Source organism: Ovis aries, chromosome 20, assembly GCF_016772045.2.
Source record: "Ovis aries strain OAR_USU_Benz2616 breed Rambouillet chromosome 20, ARS-UI_Ramb_v3.0, whole genome shotgun sequence".
NCBI classification, from domain to species: Eukaryota; Metazoa; Chordata; class Mammalia; order Artiodactyla; family Bovidae; genus Ovis; species Ovis aries.
The window spans coordinates 45,596,405-45,612,515 of NC_056073.1; positions in this window are offsets into that span (position 1 = coordinate 45,596,405).

A 16,111-nucleotide genomic window follows, 5' to 3' on the forward strand; every position below is an offset into this window, starting at 1 on the left:
CTACAGTCCACGGGGTCGCAGAGAGTCGGACACGACTGAGTGGGCATCACGTGCACTTTTTGAAGATGTAATTCTGCCTCTGTCTGCGTACTTACTCAGAAGGTGGGTTAAGACTTGTTCAATTCTAGTTAATCAACATTTACTGAGAAACGACTCTCCTCTAGACAACAAAGCCCATCAGCAGATAGATCTAAAACTCACCTTTGAGCATCGTGATGCTGTGAACTTTACTCTGAATAAAATATGCACAGTAGGACTAAGACAAAAATGAAGCAATGGATGCTGAGAAAATGTTCAAAATATCCAGGACTTCCTCGGTGGTCCAGTGGTTAAGAATCCCCCTGCCAATGCAGGGGACATGGGTTTGATTCCTGGTCCAGGAAGATCTCACATGCCTCAGGGCCAAGAGGCCTGTGGGCCACAACTACCAAAGCCTGCACTCTGGAGCGCACATTCCACAGCAAGAGAGGCCCATGCACCGCAATGAAGAGTAGCCGCTGCTTTTTGCAGCTAGAGAACGCCTGCAGGCAGCAGTGAGGAACCAGCACGGCCAAAAACAAACAGAAAAAAATCAGGTATTGAAACCTTGGGAAGATTTTTCTAAGAAGGAAGGAACATTTAAGCAGAGTGATAAGAAAGAAAAGGAAGATAAAGAAGGGCCAGGCGATGGGCCCTTTCCATCTCTATGACAGAAAGGCCTGTTTAAACAAAGCTGTAGGAAGGTAACCAGGGGTGTCTGCAGAAAGCCATCATGATTCAGTTCCTCACAAAAACAAGCTGTAAAGTTGAAAGAGGTAAGTTTGCTATGTCAAGCGTGTTTTACACATTTTCATAATCACTTCCTCAGGAGGCTTTAGCACTTTGTAAGATTCAGGGTCCTGAGTGACTTGAGGTCATGATTCCAGATATCAACTTTCTACACTAAATTGGTGGATGTCATTGATTTATTTTTAACTGGCTCAGATTGGCATTTTTTCAACAATCACTTTTGCTTCCCGGGTCATGTGAACCTTTTTAAAGCAAATTTTAACAGAAGTCAGCTTCCCAGAAGATTATTTAATGAATGAGTGATAAACCAAATAACCAGTCCACCAAAGAGCAAGTCATCACTTTCTCTAAGTGAGCCCTTTTGCCAAACTTTCCAAATATACTCAAGACTATGAAGATGAAGCCATCCATGAGCCTTAGCATTCCAGAAATACAGCAGCACTCTTTAAAATGAATTTTTTAAGAAAAAAAAGTTTTTAAAATAAGTGTTTAGAAAATTGAAAAAAAAGTTGCTGAACTTGTCAATTTATCTTTGAACAAATTAATATTATTAAACAATAGATACATTTCTCATATTGATCAATAGTCATGCGCATTTAACAATTAGGTCTATTGACAGAATTTGGCCCAGTATCTTGTTATAATTTGCCAACTCTGGCTAGGTAGATATTTAATGATGCAAAGTTCAAGGAAGGAAACAGCAGTAACAAAAAATAACAAAAAAAAACATGGTAGCTGCTCTACTACAAATTGAGGCTATAATCTCAGAAAATATTAACTTTTTGTGGGTTGGGAAACTTCCAGTAAAATATAACATTAGCTGGCTTTTAATTGATGAAATATCATTCAAATCAGTTTTCATATCCTAACTCTGACCCCTTACATCTGTACCCCTACACTTAATTTATCTAGTAAAGAAATAAATATGTTTACATCATTTTCACATGACTTTGCATACAACCTGTAGCCACATTAAAATAGTTTATTTAATATGTCTTTTTGCTGCTGCTGCTGTTAAGTCCCTTCAGTCATGTCGACTCTGTGTGACCCCAGAGACGGCAGCCCACCAGGCTCACCTGTCCCTGGGATTCTCCAAGCAAGAACACTGGAGTGGGTTGCCATTTCCTTCTCCAATGCATGAAAGTGAAAAGTGAAAGTGAAGACGCGCAGTCCTGTCAACTCTTAAGAGACCCCATGGACTGCAGCCTACCAGGCTCCTCCATCCATGGGATTTTCCAAGCAAGAGTACTGGAGTGGGGTGCCATTGCCTTCTCCTAATATGTCTTCTTAAGTCTGTCCTAATAACACAGTTCCTATGTCAAGAGCCGATAATGTTTTTCTCCAATGGATTTTAATTGTTTAAGATCACAAAACATTTTTCCGTACTCCACAATTTGTTCTGCAACTGATAGGCCACTTGGGTTTGGTTGTAAAAACATCCTGCCATGCGAGGCCAGATTGTGTTAGCCCCGGACAGAGCGGTAACAGATGTGCCGAGTGGCCGTGTTTCCTGGAAATGCCAGCATCCTTCTCCCTGCGAGTTCCCTGACGACAGAGATGACACAAGCTCCGGCGTTTCCTGGCAAGGGTCCCATTCCTTGCCTTCGCTCTCTGCTCACATCCACCCCATCACATGCCCCCGTCCTGTCGCACAGTTTTCCAGGGTGACCAATAGGCCAAGGATCACACGAGCTCATTAGCCCAGGGAGGCGGCTTTCCATCCCCGCAGCCAATAGCGCCCCAGGATCCTCTGTGGACCAGACCGCGAGGGAAGAGGCAGGAGGCGCAGCAGACGGGAGACGGGAGGATGCTGATGTCCAGGCCGGGATGTCTAAGACCACAGGGGCTCAAACTCCGGCGCTGCCCGCTCTCAGGGAGGGTGCTCCACCTACTTTTCAGCTCCCCTCCACCCATCCCCACCCCGGGCTCGGCATCGCGCTTCCCAGTGTAGTCAGCAGTGGGCAATGATGGAGAAAGAGCTCATCTATCTGTGAGGAAAGAAGCCACGTTGATGGTTCCCTCGCGGACGTAATCGCGCTCATTACTGCCCATGTCCATTTCATCACTCAATTATCACAAATGCCTCATTACTGCTGAAAAGGGTTTTCTGGTGAAACTCCTGGCTAACTATTCATTCCTCAGCTCCGATGTCACCAGACAGGCTGATTGGAAAGGGAGGGGGAGGGGAGGAGCTGGAGAGGGCCGAAGGTGAAAGAGGTCTTCTATCAGATTTGATTAAAGGCCATGATTTAAATCGATATTTAATAAAGTGGCTGCTACCACATAACACGGGCAATTCCCCATGCAGCCAGAGTCGTGATTAGGCGCCCCTCACTGCCTGCTACATAACTCAATTGGGTTTTGTGCACTGGCCTGGCACCTGTGTCCCTCAGCGCCCAGCCTCCAAGGTAATAGGTTTATGAGCCGATGAACAGAGTTGATAGGTTCTAAATGGATTAACTAGGTGTCTGCAGTCTGGTGATGAATACATCAGGCCAAAAAAAAAAAAAAAAAAGAAAGAAAGTCTGCATAAGCAGGCAAGTGATAGGGAGTGTTGACAGACATTGTGTGTGTCCTGAGGCCCACAGGGTAAACACTGGCTCGGTGCCTGTCATTCAAGTGTTCTCTCTCTCTCTCTCTCTCTCTCTCTCTCTCTCTCAGAGTAATGGGCGAAGATAGCGGGCCGGGCTGCTTAACAAGCCTGCAGGAGCCCGGACACAGAGCCCTGCTCCTGAAAAGGCTTCCAGCAGGCTCCCCTGGATCACCAGTTACAGCCAGCATGAGAATAGACCTCCATATCAACATGTTTTAATGTTCCAAGAATGACAACTAGATCGAAATTCCTGTTTTTGTTATTGTTTACTCAGTGGCATCTGACTCTTCTGCGACCCCATGGTCTGTAGCCCTCCAGGCTCCTCTGTCCATGGAATTCTCCAGGCAAGAATACTGGAGTGGGATGCCATTTCCTTCTCTAGGAGATCTTCCCAACCCAGGGATTGAACCTGGGTCTCCTGCCTTGCAGGGGGCTTCTTTACCACTGAGCCACCTGGAAAGCCCCAGCCGTTGGTGGCTTAGCGGTACTCACAACACAGTAAATGGCCTGAGTATTTTCTGAGTTAGGAAAAGAACAGGAAAATCATTTCAGTATGAGAGAGACGTACCTACCCACAGGCAACTTCGTCTAGCAAATCAGTGTAGCCTTTTGAAGTCTGCCAGGAGTCAGTTTGAATCCTGACCTGACCTCGTACTACTTGTGTGACCTAGAATAATTAATTTCCTAGAGTGTCCTCAACTATACAATAGAATTCATATTATTCTAATAGGTTTCTAGTAGAATTATATAGTGTGTGGAATGTTCTTGCACAGCACATGATAGTTTACCAGTATTTAGTAAGTACTGAGCGCTGTTATTTGTAACTCATTCATTATGTAGACTTAGAGGTGTGACTATGAAGCTCTGACAAGTTAGGGTATTGGACATAGGGTTAGCATGTTGGTAGCCATGAAAACCAAGGAAGTAGATGAGATTACCTCGGAAGAAGGCAGAGTTAAGTCAGAAGAGTGATGAAACTAGAGAACCTTGAAGATGGTTAGCAGTTAAATAGCAGCAAAGGCAGCAGGGTCCACAAAAGGCCAATAAGTATGGTCAGAGTCAGGACTGCCAGAAGGTAATAGTAGTCTGGCTGCCAAGGGGATGGGGTATTAGCTGTCCATCAATTCCCAAGCTTTCTGATATCATCTCAGAGCAGGATTGTCACATACGGTGGTACAGGTTGTAAACTGCACAGCTGTAGGGGGGAGTGTACAGGTTGTATACTGCACAGCTGTAGGGGGCAGTGTTCTGTGTGAACGGAGCCCTCAGAGTGAGGCAGTACACATCCTGCATGGCTGCGGTCAGGACCATTAAGTCTGCTATCAGGAGTTTGTGGCTTCTTTCCACTTTTCAATGCAAAGTTATTTGCTCAAATGTCCACTCCATCTTAAATATATTTTTATTCTTCCCACAACTCCCTTTGCCTTGGGGTCTCATAGCAAGTTTATACTACTCTTTGAAAATTTTGTGGAAATCTACCAAAACTCACCTTGATTAAGTTTCCCTTTGGTGTTTGCAAAGTCTCTTGGGAAAATAAAATCACTGTGTTTCAGCATACATTCTTTGCAAATTTGTCTTGATCTTAGTTTGAGAGCTTCTTGAACACAAAGGTTATTTCTTAATGTAATAACCTCCATAACTGGCTTATCAAGATTCAGTATTTGTTGAATAAAGAAATGAATGAACAGAGTAGCCAATACCCACCTCTAGATATGACTCAGTTACACCTTCTAACAGTCATAAAAATCTCAACCAAACATTATTTCTGAGCAACTTACTCTGTTATTTATCCTATAAAATCAGAAAAGCTCCCCTATATAAAATATATAAAATATTCCAACCACTAATACACATGTAAGGCTGAAGCCAAGAGAAGGTTTACAAAAAGCAGTAATAACCTTGTGACCTTGCCTCTGTAGAGGCTAAATCAATGTCAGAAGACTTCTCTCCTGGATTCAGAGACAAAGCCTTGGATTTCTTTGGTGGATTTAGAGAAAAGCCCCTTAGATAAAATAGCTTAAATGATTATTTCTATGGCCTTGTGTACTCAACACTGGACAGGAATACTCGAAGTCAATTAGCACAGTAACACATGATCTCTAATGTGGCTTTCATGTGTGGAAATCTACCAAAATTCAGCCTGTTGATACCCCTGTTTCACCCTTAGATAGTTTAATATCATTCTTGGTGTCATAGTTTTAAGAACATAGGGCTAATATCAAAGCCTAGACATCTCAAAGGAATTACTTTGCCAACAAAGCTCCGTCTAGTCAAGGCTATGGTTTTCCTGTGGTCATGTATGGATGTGAGAGTTGGACTGTGAAGAAGGCTGAGCACTGAAGAATTCATGCTCTTGAACTGTGGTGTTGGAGAAGACTCTTGAGAGTCCCTTGGACTGCAAAGAGATCCAATCAGTCCATTCTGAAGGAGATCAGCCCTGGATGTTCTTTGGAAGGAATGGTGCTAAAGCTGAAACTCCAGTACTTTGGCCACCTCATGCGAAGAGTTGACTCATTGGAAAAGACTCTGATCTGGGAGGGATTGGGGGTAGGAGGAGAAGGGGACAACCAAGGATGAGATGGCTGGATGGCATCACTGACTCAATGGACGTGAGTCTGAGTGAACTCCGGGAGATGGTGATGGACAGGGAGGCCTGGCGTGCTGCGATTCATGGGGTCGCAAAGAGTCGGACATGACTGAGTGACTGAACTGAACTGAACTGAACTGATCCATTTACCATAAATTGGTTAGGCTGATGATTTTGAAATTACCAACTCCTTGGAAATGGATTTGCGGATTCTCATTCCTTCCTGACATATTCCTCTCTACCAATTTCATTTTTTTTCAGTCCCTCTTTGTGGTCTGCCCAGATTACTATAATAGGCTCCGAATTGTCTCCAGTCTTCTGTTTTACTCCTTCCAGCCCATTCTCTATACTGCAATAGCATATTCTTTATAAATTGCCAATGTTACTGCATGCTCTTTGCCTTCAAGATAAAATACTAATTTCTTCTCCCAGCTTATAAGGCCTTTCAGTTCCTCGGGCATGCTGGCTCTTGACTCTTTGTCTTCCTTCATATGAGTTCCTCTCCTGGGAATAGCCTCCTTGCCCCCCAACACCTGCCAGCAGAATTAGGTGGCCCAGTTGACAGTTCCCACAATACATTTCCATGCACTTGTCTGATCATGGTTCACCAATCACACTGTAATTATTTGTTAATGACTTCTCACCTCTCCTATTAAAAGTCTTTTATTAGTGAGGTTCTTCAGATCAGGAACCAAATATATTCACCTTTGCATGCCAGCAATCCAGTATAACATCAAACACACAATGATTACTCTGTAAATGTGCTTACTCTTTGAGAGTCAATGAGTAAATGATTTTTGCTATTATTTTAGTTCTCTGTTTAATGTCCAACTATTGGCACTTTCTCACTGAGAGGATGTATTTTAAATGCTTGCACTGCTTTTCTCCTATTCAATTCTGCAGAGATGTTTTTACAAAGCTGCCAAGAAGATATGCGTATAACTGCCAAAAATATACATTTCAACAACAAAAAAGAATTTATATTTTAATTTTGTCTTCTAGAGTCCAAACATTCCTTCAGTTCAGCTGGTATCAGTGATTAAATCTGACTAAATAGAAACGTAACGTGCTGTATACCTCTGCTCGGTCGCTCAGTGGTGTCCAACTCTTTCTGACCTCATGGACTGTAGCCACCAGGCTCCTCTGCCCAAGGAATTTTCCTGGCAAGAATAGTGGAGTGGGTTGCCATCTCCTCCTCCAGGGGATCTTCCCCACCCAAGGGATCGGACCCACAACTCTTGCATCCCCTGCACTGGCAGGTGGATTCTTCACCACTAGCACCACCTGGGAAACAGAAATGTAAAATATGGTTATCTGTCACCACTTTTGTTAAACATTACCCTTCCTCACTTTTTTTAATGCTTTATGACTTTTAGGAAAATATAGCACTTACCACTTTGAACACAGAAGTGTTAAGGTAGGAAGCGTGCAACATCAAAAACTATCTGGCCGTATCACAACTCAACCAGGAAGTAGACTCAGAAGCCACTGTCCCATTCTGATGCTGTCTCCGTTTCCCCGGGATGATGCATCTGTAGGTTCTTGGCAATGCACCTTTAGGGAAGACATGCAATTGCGGAGTCGGCATTGTGGCTCAGTTGCCTTGGGTGACTCCTGCCATATTTGTAAGCAACACGCCTGCACTGCTGGGCTGTAAACGTACAGGAAAGGCAGACATACGGACGCCTGCCAGCACCGTGCAACTGCCCTCCTGTGAGCAGAGTTGAAAGTCGTAGTCAAGATGTATAGGGAAATTACGCCAGATTTATCTACAGAAAGCATTTATGTTGAACTAGCAGTTTCCTCGTGTGTCAGCGATTTTCTATTGCACTTATTTGTTACTACAGTACTTGGCAAGAGTGCAATCCTATTACACCTGTGCAATACATTACCCAAAATTGTAATCATTTTCTATTTTATAAAATAAAAAGAACTGTGAAATTTATACAATTGTGGAATCCTAATAGATTTTCAAGACAAAAATGTATAGTCGTGGGCAAGCTAGTTCCAAATGCACTTCTCAGGTCTTTTCTTATCTCACTTCCAATGTTTTCTCTTTAGCTAATGCGAACACTAACCTACCTATGAGATTTAACTTCATGAATCAAAATGAAAAGAAAGAAAGTACTTTTTTTTCTTCTTCAGAACATTGGCTCAGCTTGTATTTTCCATGAACCAACAACCTGAAAGCTTATTATCTTAAAATAATAAGCTATTGGCATTTTCAGTGTTATGTTTTATATAATGGTATTATACTAAAATGAGATTAAGGTTTAAATGAAATCATTCCTGGATATTAAATTGTTACTAGTTCTACCAGCCAATTCCTGCCTGTTCTTGCCATGTTCTGGAGAAGATCCTGACCAACTTGGCTCTGATCAATAGTAGAAAGTCCATACAGTGAGCAGGGTATCCAATTAGTGCTACTACCTCAAAACATATCAGGTATACCCACTATGACAAGCCCCGTTTCCTATATGTCAACAAAACTATGACATACTCTGCTATGTCCCAGTAATTCGGCACAACCTACATAGGTCGGGACTTCTAACTGATTTCCTATACAAGACAAAAAGTGAACCCTGTGTAAACTACTGAATTCACCTAATAACTATCAATGGTGGTGCTTTAGTCCCTCAGTTGTGTCCGATTCTTTGCAACTCCATAGACTCTAGTCCGCCTGGCTCCTCTGTCCGTAGGATTTTCCAGGCAAGAATACTGGAGTGGGTTGCTATTCCCTTCTCCAGGGGATCTTCCCCACCAAAGGATCGAACCCAGGTGTTCTGCACCTCCGGCAAATTCTTTACTGACCAAACAGAGAAGCCCTATACTTGCTCATAAATTGCACAAATGTAACCCGAACATAAGATATTAATAAGAGAAGAAACTAGAGATGGGATGCAAGGGTACATGGGGACTCTGCACTTTCAACTCATTTTTCTGTAAACCTAAATCTACTCAGAAAATAGCTTCTTTTTTTAATTGCAAAATTAATCATTTCAGGGACAAGAGAGCATAAATCCATTTTGCCCTTTTCCTCCACACAAAGTACAACTCTAGACTCTAGAAATGGCACAAATACTACTCAAAGAAGAATTCTGGAAGGTGAGCTGGTTTGGAACCCCAGAGTTGGAGGAAGAGCCCAGCAGCAAGGCATTTCTGTTCACCCACCCAACAGACAAAGGGCACCCAGATATGTCATTTCCCTTTTCATTTCTCCTCTAGATAAAATGCGGGTCCCTCTGAGAATGCTAGATGAAGCCTATGTCACCACCAGCAATGAAAACTGACTGGAAGTCCTGCCAGAAATAAGTGACCAGGAAAGGTATTCCCTATTCCGTCAAGCTCGTGTGCCTGCACACTAGGTCACTTCAGTCCTGTCCAACTCTGCGCAGCCTTATGGACTGTAGCCCTTCCGGCTCCTCTGTCCCTGGAATTCTCCAGGCAAGAATACCAGAGTGGATTGCCATTTCCTTCTCCAAGGGATCTTCTGATCCAGGGATCAAACTTTCATCTCTTACGTCTACTGCATTGACAGGCAGGTTCTTTACCACTAGCGCCACCTGGGATGTCCTCTGTCAAGCTTAAGATTCCTTTTTTCCACTAAGAGATGCCACACCAAGAAGAGTGGGTAGAGATGGCAGAAAAGACCCAGCTACAGCAGGCGGCCTTGTGCAGGAAGCCTCCTTGTCCCGGGGACTCAAGCTCTCCTCCTCAGAGTAGCTGGGAGGCACCTGTAAGGAAACAGATGTACCCTTTTCCTACAGAGAAATACCCAGCTGCCTAGGGGAAATCCTTTTCAGACAGCCTCATCAGAGACCAGCAGGAATCCTAACCATACCAGATAAACCAAACAGGCCCAATAACATCACAGAGGCTGGGAAAGGTGAACTGCCGCTGGAAACAAAGCCTACACAAGTAGGGCAAGGTCCACGTAGTAAACCTAAGCAGGGTGACTGCCTCGTGAAATCAAATGTTTGAGTATGACCGAGAATCTGCCCCCCCCCCAAAAAAAAAAAAGCAGCTGTCAAAGAACCAGGAAAATCACAAATTGAGTGGGATAAGTCAATAAACTGACATCAATCCCTACCAATCAGATTCTGGAACAAGCAACTTGAGAGCCCTGGCATAAAAAATGCTTCAGCAATCAATTACACGTTGTCTTGAAACAAAGGAAAAAGTAGAAAGACTCAGTAAAGAGATAGAAATGATAAAAATGTGGAAACTATAGAACTGAAAAATTAAAAAAGCAGGAAAAAAATAAAAATAAAACCCCTCCCTAGATGGTCTCAGCAGCAGACTGGACTCGATGAGGATAGACTCAGTGAATTTGAGTGCAGATTAATGTAGTTCATCCAATTTAAACAATAGAAATTAAATAGACTGGGGACAAAAAGCAAGAACAGAGCCTCAGGAAGCCATGGGACGATAATGAGAGACCCAACAATTGTATCGGCAGTCCCGGAAGGAGTGAACAAAAAGGAAGCTGAAAGGGTATTTGAAGAAATAATGACTGAAAACATTCCAAATTTGGCAAAAGACACAACATTCAGATCCAAGAAACTTAGCAAACTATAAACAAATTAAAGCCAAAGAAATCTACACAAAGGCACATTGTAATTAAAGTTTTGAAGACTAAAGATGGAAAAAAAAAATGTCTTGAAAGCAGCCAGAGAAAAATGATTCATTACCTCTGTGTAATCTATCAGATTTCTCATCTGCAACTGTGGAGGCCAGAAGGAAGAAGCAGAGTATTTTTTTTTTTTTCCCAAATGTTGGAAAAAAAAAAAAAAGAAACCTGTCAACTATGAATTCTATATCTGGGGAAACTATTGTTTAAGAATAAAGAGGAAATGAGACAAAAGCCAAAGGAATTTGTCTCTAACAAACTTACCCTTAAAAATTGGCTTAAGTAGGTTCTTCAACTAGAAAAGGAATGAGAAGGGGAAAGAAAGCACTGGGGAGGAAGAAGTGTTGAAGATTGAAACAAAAATGTTAACACTACCAGATTTCTAGAACATTGGTATTCATTCAGACAAGGGGAGCATAAAATGTAACTAGAAGTGAGGGTTTCACACTTTCCATGCCAAATAATAATTAGCGCTAGCCAGATTGACCTCATTTAGCTCTATTTCTTATTCTTTAATGAATTGTCATGTAAAGCAAAGGTGAGTGAACATCTGTTTTACCTATTACATATATTTTTTTAAACACTTAGTCTGGAATGTTAAACCTCATACGGAAGAAATAACATATTATTATTGACGGTATTTGCAAACATGTATGCTATGAATCATGTGTTAACATAATTGTTTCCACACACACATACCTACAACCCACAACAAGAATTATTCAAACAATTTAAGGGAAACTTACCATGAACCTTTGAACTCATTTTTTAAGTAAACTTTTTTTTGACTAGTTGGTAACCATATCATAAGAAATCATTAAATTTGTAGTTTTCTTTGCATGTTTATTCATGCTAATAGCTTCCTTACATTTTAAGAATCTCTAAACTCTTCGTATGTAATTATGACTTTAAAATGTTTATAATTATGGCGAAAGTGCCATAAAGGTAAAAAAAAACACACACACACACACACACAAAATTGTTAACTTGCCAAAATTAAAAATATTTGTCCCAGATTCTGAAAGCTAAAAATTTCAAGTAATGAAAGACTATGAGGAAAAGGAAGTCAGAGAGAGAGGGATCTATTTTATCAAAATGCAGAAGGCCTGGAACTTATATGTCCATCTCACATAACTCTTCCACTCACCTTCCCCTTATGTTACTAGAAAAACAAGGAAAGGCCTTTGGGTCACCAATAAGATCAGTTTTTAAAAAAGAAAATTAGAGCATGCTAACCAATAACATATGAAGGTGCACAGCTCGAGCATTCTCTGATGGAATTTGAGCCAGGAAGCCTCTGGGTCCAAAATATCAGTTTTACCAAAATACATATTGTCTTTCTAAAGTTATAGGCAATAGGACTCCATTAAGATTTGTAATATCCAATAAACAAATCAGGAGCAGGTTTCTAAATATGAAATAATTTAATAACGCAGGGGGCGCTGGACATAGCCATTTTAAAATTACAATACATACCATGTTTAAATTGTCATTAGATCACTGAGAGTTCAGCATGAAGGTGTGCTTTGCTTTGTGTTTCTCTTTCTCCTCTTCACTATGACCAGGGCAGAGTCATGAATGAAGAAAAGGCTGAGAGAAAACCAGCTCTTTCCTTTTGAAAGTAATGACAGTTAATCTGATGGCATTTTAACCCTATTGACCTAACTGGTGGAAGCATATTCATGTTTTCCAAATATATTTCTGTGCACCATTTTTAAACAGAACAGTGCAGTCAAGTGAAAGTGATAGTCACCCAGTTGTGCCCAGTTCTTTGTGACCCCATGGACTATAGCCTGCCAGTCAAGGACCCAACATAATTTAGTTTCCTCCCAGTCCCAAACTAGAATTAGAAAAGTTGCTGCAGCAAAGTTTCCTCACATCAGTGCTTTCTTTCCACTTTTTGTATTTATCAGAAAATACTCGCTTATTTTTTCTTAATTCTTTGGGACAAAAATGTTACACGAGCCAAAAGAAAGAGAGAGATACAGTCAGGAAATCTAAAAAGTGCCCCAAGAAGCATAGATAATGAGAGGAATGTTATATTGTAATATTTCTGACATCACAAGAAGTAGAGAAGGGATCAGTTGCTCAGAGATGCTTGAGAGGCTTCCAAAGTCTCAGGCTGTTTTCAGCTTTCTCATCATCTTTGCCTTGAGGCTACCTTCCTCATGCTCACAATATGGCTGCTTTACCTCCACACATCAAAGCTCCATTTCAGAAAGGAAGAAGAAATGGTACTGGTGAAAAGGGGTGTGTGTGTGTGTGTGTGTGTGTGTGTGTGTGTGTGTTGATTCTGCACCTGTTGCAAGGAGAATAAGGAAAAAAAGATGCTTTCCAGAGAATCTACACAGTTGAACTCTACTCATTCCAAGTTCTGTAGCTGATGGAGGAAAGAAGAGTGGACACGGAAAGGAAGACTTCAGTGTTCATTCCCCGGGTGAGCACATGTTTTAATTACCGAACTTTACAAGTGAATGCTCTTCTAAACCCAGCACATGTCTGTCCAGTCTTATAGTCACCTGAATGTAAACTCCAAGCTCAGGGCAGAGCCTTAAAGACAAAGAGACACACATGGAAGGAGAGCCTGAACTTCTTTAAAAAATGTTCCGGTCTTAAAAATCTATCTGTACACAGTAAAATGTAGGAAAATTTACTTCTGTGTAGTTTGGGGTGACATTGTGGGGGTAGGTTTTTGAAATTTTAAATCTCCACCTTTTAAGCAATAATATAAATAAGAATAATATAAAATATTAATCTTAGTATATTTCAATATTTATTTTTAAACCTAATGTCTTTCTAAGTCACAGTGTGTTTTCAGTAATATCTCTTACTAACTTCTTTTCCTTATACTGGTATACTGGTTCAAAAAATATCTGAAATCTGTAATTTTAAAAAATATTTCAATGATTTTTTAAAAATACTTTTAGATGAGTAATAAGAAATCTTAGTGTTACTTATTAAAGCATAGATCAAAACTTGTAACATATTAACAAATACTGATTTCTGATATAAAATTCAGCATCTTTTTGTCTTCTGAAAATTTACTCTGATTGTAGGAATTATGTATCAATTAAATTATCACCTTACATTTTCCCCAACCTCTATAGTAATTGGTTTTAAAAAGCATCACATAGCTTAAAATATACTCATTTATGTGAAGGATGTTCATATGTGGCATATTTATAGATTTTCATATTTTAAACAATACCATCTTAAATAGTGAATTTAAATATCTTGAATATACATTTTATTTCAGTCATCTCCATTGCTAAATTCAAGTGATGATAACATAAACATAATCTTAAAAAAGCTATATTTAGGAAATGATCTTCTGTTCCTCAAAATGATCTTTTGTTCCTCAAAAATTAGTTTATTCTGACTTTCAACAAGCTATAGAAACTTAGCATCAAATCAAAGACTCATCATCATTGACCTAGAAACTGTATCTAGTGAGTTCAGTTGGTTGTTATATAATTGTTGATTAGATTACTTTAGAATGTTTTGTCTTCTCCGTACTACCAAATGACTTCCAAGCATTAATATGTATGCTGATAAGATAATATTTAACACAAAGAAGTAACTTAAAGACCACTTTTTTTCCTAGCTCTCTCATTCTTCAGATGAAAATCTGAAAGGTTAAATTTCAAAGATTCTTTATCAAACAAGATTTTACTTGGTTTGGGAAGAGCCAAAACTTCCACTCTCCGAGCTTTTCTCTATATTTTTTGCTGTTGTTTTTCAGCCACTAAGTCGTGTCCAACTCTTTGCGACTGCGTGGGCTGCAGCACGCCAGGCCTCCCCATCCTTCACTATCTCCCAGAGCTTGCACAAGCTCATGTCCAATTCTATCTCCTTATTAACCACAAGCAGAGAAGGTGATAGCAGCCCACTCCAGTACTCTTGCCTGGAGCATCCAATGGACAGAGGAGCCTGGTGGGCTGCAGTCCATGGGGTCATGAAGAGTCGGACTCGACTGAGCGACTTCACTTTCCCTTTTCACTTTCATGCATTGGAGGAGGAAATGGCAACCCACTCCAGTGTTCTTGCCTGGAGAATCCCAGGAACGGGGGAGCCTGGTGGGCTGCACAGAGTCGGACACGACTGAAGCGACCTAGCAGCAGCAGCAGCATTAACCACAAGAGTGTCTCAGACCCAGGGAATTAACAGAATCATTGGAGCCATCTGCTTTCAGAAGTTCTCAACCAAAACTGGGTAAACGGCAGACCTCAAAATCAAGTATGGACAATAGTAGAGATTCTGCGGGGTTGGCTGGGCTGAGCCTGGCCGTGCCCTTCGTAGGTTCAGGATTCGGCTCACCTGCCGCTCATCTCAGAGACTCGGAGGGGGCAGCCCGTCCTGCCTGTTAGCTCTCCCTAGCCACTTATGCACATGGCAGAGGCAGAGACTCAAGAGGGACCAAGCCTGGCTGTGCAAGCACGTTTCAACCGTTTGTGTGTATTGTGTTCACTAAGAGGCCTGGGGCTAGAGCTATCTCATGGTTGAGGCCAGATGTAGAAATAGATGGGCATTTCAAATCGATATTTGAAAAAGTAGGTTTAAGAGGGGATAAAAAATTGAGGCCAATGTTTGAACTTACTGAAAATTATATATTTAAAGTACACTGTAAATAAAAGTTTCACAGGAAAAAAAATAATTCTAATGTACCTTCTGAAAGAACAATGAAATGACAAACCTCAAACACCAGGATAATACATTACTTATCTGTAAAATCACCATGGGCTTCCCTGGTGGCTCAGCAGTAAAGCGTCTGCAGTTTGATCCCTGGGTAGGAAAGATCCCTGAAGGAGGAAATGGTCACCCACTCCAGCATTCTTGCCTGGAGAATCCCAAGGACAGAGAAGCCTGGCGGGCTACAGTCCATGGGGTCGCAAAAGAGCTGGACATGACTGAGCAAGTAAACAACAAATACACTACTATTTTGCCGTGAGAGTCATATTTAATATACCCTGTGACTTCAGTTCAGTTCAGTTCAGTCGCTCAGTCGTGTCCGACTCTTTGCGACCGCATGAATCGCAGCATGCCAGGCCTCCCTGTCCATCACCAGCTCCTGGAGTTCACTCAGACTCACATCCATCGAGTCAGTGATGCCATCCAGCCATCTCATCCTCTGTCAACCCCTTCTCCTCCTGCCCCCAATCAGAGTCTTTTCCAATGAGTCAACTCTTCACATAAGGTGGCCAAAGTATTGGAGTTTCAGCTTTAGCATCATTCCCTGTGACTTAGTTGTCAAGAAATGCAAAGTTTTAAAATAAGTGTTTAAAAGCTTTTTTTTACAAAAGTTTATTTTTTGTATACTTCTTTTCTTTAATGTGATTTTGAATTTGAATTTTTAATCATATAATCTTATCTCTTTCATTTTACAAGTGTTGGTTCAAACCAGGTAACAAAGTAGGCAGACTATATTCTGTAAATAAAGAATGCACTGCAATATGATATTGTGACTCATTAAGGCCCTGTCCTGAGTTTCTTACTGTCGTTCGATCCTAGTGGAATAACTAGAAGTGAGGGCTTC